An 8,767-nucleotide genomic window follows, 5' to 3' on the forward strand; every position below is an offset into this window, starting at 1 on the left:
AATCTTTCCTCATAACTTAGATTCTCCATGCCCCTTATTAGCTTCGTTGCTCTTCTTTGTATTTTTTCTAACTCCAGGGCATCCTTTCTATGAACTGGAGCCCAGAACTGAACTGCATATTCTAGATGAGATCTCACTAATGCTTTGTAAAGTGGTAATATTACATCTTTGTCCCTCGAGTCCATGCCTCTTTTAATACATGACAATATCTTGCTGGCCTTTGAAGCAGCTGATTGACATTTGCTGTTATTTAGTTTATGATTTACAAGTACACCCAGATCCTTCTCAACAAGTGACTCCCCCAGTGTAGCTCCCCCTAGGACATATGATGCATGAAGGTTGTTCGTACCCAGGTGCATAACTTTACATTTATCTATATTAAACTTAATTTGCCAAGTGGACGCCCAAACATTTAGTTTGTTTAAATCCGCTTGCAATTCACGAATATCTTCCATAGTCTGAACAATATTACATAGCATGGTGTCATCTGCAAAAATAGAAATAGTGCTATTAATCCCATCCTCTATATCATTAATAAATAAGTTGAATAATAGTGGTCCCAGCACTGAACCCTGGGGTACGCCACTCATAACCGGAGACCATTCAGAGTAGGAATCATTGACCACAACTCTCTGGATACGGTCCTTGAGCCAATTCTCAATCAAATTACAAACTATACTTTCTAAACCTATAGTCCTTAATTTAACCAATAGACGTCTATGAGGGACAGTGTCAAATGCCTTTGCAAAGTCCAAAAACACTATATCCACAGCGGCCCCTCTGTCTAGGCTTCTGCTCACCTCTTCATAAAAACAAATCAGGTTGGTTTGACAGCTTCTGTCCTTAGTAAAACCGTGCTGGCTGTCACTTATAATACTATTTATTGTCACATAATTCTGTATATAGTCCCTCAATAGCCCCTCAAACATTTTCCCCACAATGGATGTTAAGCTTACTGGTCTATAATTACCCGGGGAAGACCTAGAGCCCTTTTTTAACATAGACACCACATTTGCCCTGCACCAGTCCCTTGGCACTATACCAGTCACTAGAAAATGTCTAAATATCATGAAGAGGGGGACAGAAATAACTGAACTAAGCTCCTTAAGAACTCTAAGGTGTAACCCATCTGGTCCCGGGGCCTTGTGTACGTTTATTTTATTTCATTTAGCTTGAACCATATCTACATTCATCCAATTCAGTATATCAACTGATATATTAACAGCACTGGCACCAGCTACATCAGCTGCTTTGTCTTCTGTTGTATATACAGACTGAAGAGCCCATTTAGTAACTCTGCCTTCTCTTGGTCCCCTGTGACCAACTCCCCATTACCACTATCTAGGGGTCCTACATGTTCAGACCTTGGCTTTTTTGCATTTATATACTTGAAGAATTTTTGGGGATTTGTTTTACAATCATTGGCCACCTGCCTTTCATTTTGTATTTTTGCTGACTTTATTACCTTTTTACAGATTTTATTAAGCTCTTTATATTTTACAAAGGCTACAGCTGTACCCTCAGATTTGTATTTTTCAAATGCCCTTTTTTTGTCACGTATTGCCCTTTTTACGTCTATGAGGGACAGTGTCAAATGCCTTTGCAAAGTCCAAAAACACTATATCCACAGCGGCCCCTCTGTCTAGGCTTCTGCTCACCTCTTCATAAAAACAAATCAGGTTGGTTTGACAGCTTCTGTCCTTAGTAAAACCGTGCTGGCTGTCACTTATAATACTATTTATTGTCACATAATTCTGTATATAGTCCCTCAATAGCCCCTCAAACATTTTCCCCACAATGGATGTTAAGCTTACTGGTCTATAATTACCCGGGGAAGATCTAGAGCCCTTTTTGAACATAGGCACCACATTTGCCCTGCACCAGTCTCTTGGCACTATACCAGTCACTAGAGAATGTCTACATATCATGAAGAGGGGGACAGAAATAACTGAACTAAGCTCCTTAAGAACTCTAGGGTGTAACCCATCTGGTCCCGGGGCCTTGTGTACGTTTATTTTATTTCATTTAGCTTGAACCATATCTACATTCATCCAATTCAGTATATCAACTGATATATTAACAGCACTGGCACCAGCTACATCAGCTGCTTTTTCTTCTGTTGTATATACAGACTGTAGAGCCCATTTAGTAACTCTGCCTTCTCTTGGTCCCCTGTGACCAACTCCCCATTACCACTATCTAGGGGTCCTACATGTTCAGACCTTGGCTTTTTTGCATTTATATACTTGAAGAATTTTTGGGGATTTGTTTTACAATCATTGGCCACCTGCCTTTCATTTTGTATTTTTGCTGACTTTATTACCTTTTTACAGATTTTATTAAGCTCTTTATATTTTACAAAGGCTACAGCTGTACCCTCAGATTTGTATTTTTCAAATGCCCTTTTTGTCACGTATTGCCCTTTTTACATCTATGAGGGACAGTGTCAAATGCCTTTGCAAAGTCCAAAAACACTATATCCACAGCGGCCCCTCTGTCTAGGCTTCTGCTCACCTCTTCATAAAAACAAATCAGGTTGGTTTGACAGCTTCTGTCCTTAGTAAAACCGTGCTGGCTGTCACTTATAATACTATTTATTGTCACATAATTCTGTATATAGTCCCTCAATAGCCCCTCAAACATTTTCCCCACAATGGATGTTAAGCTTACTGGTCTATAATTACCCGGGGAAGATCTAGAGCCCTTTTTGAACATAGGCACCACATTTGCCCTGCACCAGTCTCTTGGCACTATACCAGTCACTAGAGAATGTCTAAATATCATGAAGAGGGGGACAGAAATAACTGAACTAAGCTCCTTAAGAACTCTAGGGTGTAACCCATCTGGTCCCGGGGCCTTGTGTACGTTTATTTTATTTCATTTAGCTTGAACCATATCTACATTCATCCAATTCAGTATATCAACTGATATATTAACAGCACTGGCACCAGCTACATCAGCTGCTTTTTCTTCTGTTGTATATACAGAGCTGAAGAGCCCATTTAGTAACTCTGCCTTCTCTTGGTCCCCTGTGACCAACTCCCCATTACCACTATCTAGGGGTCCTACATGTTCAGACCTTGGCTTTTTTGCATTTATATACTTGAAGAATTTTTGGGGATTTGTTTTACAATCATTGGTCACCTGCCTTTCATTTTGTATTTTTGCTGATTTTATTACCTTTTTACAGATTTTATTAAGCTCTTTATATTTTACAAAGGCTACAGCTGTACCCTCAGATTTTTATTTTTCAAATGCCCTTTTTTTGTCATGTATTGCCCTTTTTACAGGTTAATTAATTTCTAATGAAAAAACATTTATGACCTCGTGGGGTATTGCCGTAGTTGGAAGAAATTGCTTTACAAATGTTGGGGTGCTTTTTCTCCTTTGAATTCTGCAAAAGACCTGTGGGGTTTAAATGCTCTGAATACCCCTAGATAGATCTCTTAAGGGGTGTAGTTTCCCCAAGTGGGGTAACTTTTGGGGTGTTTCCACTGTTTTGGTCTCTCAGGGGCTTTGCAAATGCGACATGACACCCGAAAACTATTCCAGCTAAATTTGAGCTCCAAAAGCCAAATATTGCTCCTTCCCAGTCCTGCCGTCGGTCCAAACAGCAGTTTATTACCACATATGGGCTATTGCCGTAATCAGGAAAAATTGCTTTACCAATGTTGGGGTTCCTTTTCTCCTTTATTCATTGTAAAAGTGAAACATTTCTATGTTTTTCAGAAAAAAAGTAGATTTTAATTTTCACGGTCTAATTCCACTAAATTCAGCACAAAAAAACTGTGGGATCAAAATGCTAACTATAACCCTATAAAAAATTCCTTGATTGGTGTAGTTTCCAAAATGGGTTCACTTTTGGGGGGTTTCCACTGTTTTAGTCCCTCGTGGGCGTTGCAAATGCGACATGGCACTGAAAACCAATCCAGCAAAATCTGCGTTCCAAAATCAGAATGGCGCTCCTTCCCTTCTGAGCTCTGCTGTGGGTCCAAACAGCAGTTTATTACCACATATGGGGTATTGCCGTAATTGGAAGAAATTGCTTTACAAGTTTTGTGGTGCTTTTTATTCTTTATCGATAGTAAAAATGCAAAATACCTGTGGGGTCAAAATGCTAACTATACCACTAGATGAATTCCTTGAGGTGAGTAGTTTCCAAAACCGTGTCACTTTTGGGGAATTTCCACTGTTTTGGCACCACAAGACCTCTTCAACCTGACATGGTGCCTAAAATATATTCTAAAAAACGGAGGCATCAAAATCCACTAGGTGCACCTTTGCTTCTGCTGCCTGTGTTTCAGTCCATTTGCACACTAGGGCCACATGTGGGATATTTCTAAAAACGGCAGAATCTGGGCAATAAATGTTGAGGTACGTTTCTCTGGTGAAATCTTCTGTGTTACAGAAAAAAATTTATTACAAATAAATTTTGGCAAAAAAAATAAAATGTGTAAATTTCCCTTTTACTTTGCTTTAATGCCTGTGAAAAGCCTAAAGGGTTAAGAAACTTTCGGAATGCTGTTTTTAATACTTTGAGGGGTGTAGCCACTTGAGAACTAAACTGGTCCTTGAAAATATAGCCCTTTGAAATTTTCTTGAAAATGTAAGAAATTGCTGCTAAAGTTCTAAGCCTTGTAACGTCTTAGAAAATAAAAGAATGTTCAAAAATGATGCAAATATAAAGTAGACATATGGAATATGTGAAATAGTAACTATTTTGTGTGGTATTACTATCTGTTTTACAAGCAGATACACTTAAAATGAGAAAAATCATAATTTTTGCAAATTTTTTAGTTTTTCACAAATAAGCAGTGAATTTATTGACCACATTTTTCCACTAACATAAAGTACAATATGTCACGAGAAAACAATCTCAGAATCGCTTGGATAAGAAAAAGCATTCCAGAATTATTACCACATAAAATGACGCATTTCAGATTTGAAAAATGGGGCTGGTTCTGAAGGTCAAAATGAGCTCGGTCCTGAAAGGGTTAAAAGACTTGGAATGCTAGTGAATCTTCCCAGGAGTGGCCCGTCTACCAAAAATAACTCCAGATGCATGGTGATAATTCATCCAATTGACAAACACTGTTGAGGAATATTACTTAAAACTTGCAGAACTGCTGTAATTTAGGCACATAGGCTGTCATGTTTGTCTTCAGCTCCAGCATCTCTTTTGGGTTCAGGTCCTCATCCATGTCATGTGTTCTTGTTATTGTGGTTTGGATCGCTGTATTGCTGTATAACGTCATAAAGATTTGCCTTCGGCTTATAGGTGGTCAGACATCATCAGTAAGAATTTCCTTCCACAGTATAGTAAAAAATAGTGTAGTACCGTGTTAGCCAGAAACAATATGCAATGTTAAATACCACAGTATAGAATTCATGGTCGAGAATTATGCCATACATATTGAGGCATATTTACTATTGTTGTTATGCTAGAATTCTGGCCTAAATGACGGCTTTTTTGCGTAAATCTTAAACAAATTTATTACGTTTGCACCTCACTAGACACAAAAAATGTCTAGAAAATGGGGTGTGGATTAAGTTGTGTCAACATTTTGGTGCAAAAAACCTGATGTGAGCTAAACCAACCAAAAGGTGGTATAAGGAAAACGTTTCTAGCAAGATGTGCCAAATTTATCATATAGCATGCATCACTGATATAAATTTGGCGCATTTTCAAACTGCATTTTCTGTGAGGATGTTTTTCCCATTCCGGAGATGTTTTCATCTTTTTAGTGACTAAAAAAGCAAGCAAATAAGGGTCTGTCACTAAGGAGAACTAAAACGTAGGACACGTACATGAAGCCGTATTAAAGGGGTTGTCTATCCTCTGACAACTAATGACCTATCCAGCGGATAGGTCATCAGTAGGTCATCAGTGCGGGTCTAACACCCGGACCCCGCACCAATAAGCCACTCCGGTGGCATGCGGGCACCGGATGTTGTGGCACATAATGCTATGTACCGAGCCTAGAAGCAGTTGGCTCCGTACATACCATAGCGGTCGTGCTGCAGAACTGCTGGTCCGCTCCTATTCTCTTGGATAGGAGCAGAGCTGCAGTACTGCATCTCTGCCGCTATTCCGTGGCCGAAGCGAACTGCTTCCGGCTTGTATGTCCGGAGCACAGAGGTATAGGACCAGCTGATCTGTGTGGGGTTCGGGTGTCGGACCCCCACAGATCATGTACTGATGACCTATCCGGTGGATAGGCTATCAGTTGTCAGAAGCTGGAAAACCCCTTTAAGGCACCCATAAAGATGTGTGGGACCTTACTGTACCTTCCAATAACTATGATTTCATACAAAGTCCATCGCCGACTAAGCACCAGAAGTCCATGTTCAGTGCGCAGGGGACTCCATGTGCCGCTGTACAGCCTTCTGCTGTGTGCACAAGGTCTTAGTTTTGCCTTAGTCTCTCTTCACCAGGTTTCTATGGTTAAGGCCTTATTCAGGCAGGCATATTGTAACTGTAATTAACTGTACATATTCCGGGTGTAACACCCAGACCCACCCATGGTCCTAATAAACTAAATTTACAGCACCATAGGGGAAAAAATGCATCAAGAACCCGCCTCAGTGTGCAACATTTCTATGAATAGGACACTCAACTAATAACATTTTTGCCAATTTCACGTGTTTTTTTGGGGGCAAATCTGCCCCAGTCTGTGCTCTCTGTACACCGTGTTCCAAATTATTATGCACATTGGAATTAACATTGTTATTGTCATAACCATTTAATTATTAGTTTTTCAATTAAACTCATGGATGGTATTGTGTCTTAGGGCTCTTTGAAATCATTGTAATCGATCTCAGACATCTGTGATAAATAGTTTGCCAGGTGTGCCCAATCAAAGGAAAACTACTTAAGAAGGACGTTCCACATTATTAAGCAGGCCACAGGTTTCAAGCAATATGGGAAAGAAAAAGGATCTCTCTGCTGCCGAAAAGCGTGAAATAGTGCAATACCTTGGACAAGGTATGAAAACATTGGATATTTCAAGAAAACTTAAGCGTGATCATCGTACTGTGAAAAGATTGGTGGCTGATTCAGAGCACAGACGGGTTCGTTCATATAAAGGCATAATGAGGAAGGTTTCTGCCAGACAAATTAATAGGATTAGGAGAGCAGCTGCTAAAATGCCATTGCAAAGCAGCAAACAGGTATTTGAAGCTGCTGGTGTCTCTGGAGTCCCACGAACCTCAAGGTGTAGGATCTTCCAGAGGTTTGCAAGTGTGCATAAAGCTATTATTCGGCCACCCCTAAACAATGCTCACAAGCAGAAACGGTTGCAGTGGGCTCAGAAATACATGAAGACTAATTTTAAAACCGTGTTGTTTACTGATGAGTGCCGTGCAACCCTGGATGGTCCAGATGGATGGAGTAGTGGATGGTTGATGAATGGCCACCATGTCCCAACAAGGCTGCGACGTCATCAAGGAGGTGGCGGAGTCATGTTTTGGGCTGGAATCATGGGGCGAGAGCTAGGCCCGTTTAGGGTCCCTGACGGTGTGAAAATGACCTCTGCAAAGTACGTAGAGTTTATGACTGACCACTTTCTTCCGTGGTACAAAAAGAAGAACCGTGCCTTCCGTAGCAAAATTATCTTCATGCATGACAATGCACCATCTCATGCTGCAAAGAATACCTCTGTGTCATTGGCTGCTATGGGCAAAAAAGAAGAGAAACTCATGGTGTGGCCCCCATGTTCCCCTGACCTCAACCCTATTGAGAACCTTTGGAGCATCCTCAAGCAAAATATCTATGAGGGTGGGAGGCAGTTCACATCAAAACAGAAGCTCTGGGAGGCTATTCTGACATCCTGCAAAGATATTCAAGCAGAAACTGTCCAAATACTCACAAATTCAATGGATGCAAGAATTGTGAAGGTGATATCAAAGAAGGGGTCCTATGTAACATGTAACTTGGCCTGCTAAGTTTTTTTTATTGAAAGAGCTTTTGATTTCTGTAAATATGACCTCCTGATGCTGCAAATTCAACAAATTACCATTTTAATTCTCTTTACAACCTTTAAAATGTTTTGATCTCTGTTGTGCATAATAATGTGAAACAGAGCATTTTGAGTTTTTTACTTCTAAAAAAAATCTGTTATCATTAGGAGATTAGTTCAATAAAATTTGCATTATACTCCAACGGTTGATGGCTTGAAGATTATACGGACTGTCATTTGCATCGACTATTTAGGAAAATCAGCAAAAAATAACATTTGCATAATAATTTGGAATGCGGTGTATGTACCAGAAAACGAAAGGAACCTGAGGTTAAGTGATTGCCATTAATATGTGCACTGTAACTAACAGATCTATAGATTGGTGACACTACTGGAATTCTGTTAATCTATATGACATTTAGGGTATGTTCACACGCCCCATTTACGGACGTAATTCAGGCATTTTACGCCTCGAATTCCGCCAGAAAAAACGGCTACAAACCGTCTGCCCATTGAATTCAATGGGTCTTACGGTGTTCTGTGCAGACAGGATTTTTTTTACGCGCCGCTGTCAAAAGACGGTGCGTAAAAAGACAGCCGCCTCAAAGAAGTGCATGTCACTTCTTGGGACGTAATTGGAGCAGTTTTTCATTGACTCCAATGAAAACCAGTTGAGGTATGTTCGGAATGCACAAGATCAGGGTAGGTGCACGAATAGGGTCCCAACCCAATCGTATAATGGAAGAAGTATTCGGCACACTGAGACGTCAATATCAAAATGCTTGAAAATTTTTATTATTATGATAGAT

The sequence above is a fragment of the Rhinoderma darwinii genome, chromosome 1 (assembly GCF_050947455.1).
Source record: "Rhinoderma darwinii isolate aRhiDar2 chromosome 1, aRhiDar2.hap1, whole genome shotgun sequence".
Lineage (NCBI taxonomy): Eukaryota > Metazoa > Chordata > Amphibia > Anura > Rhinodermatidae > Rhinoderma > Rhinoderma darwinii.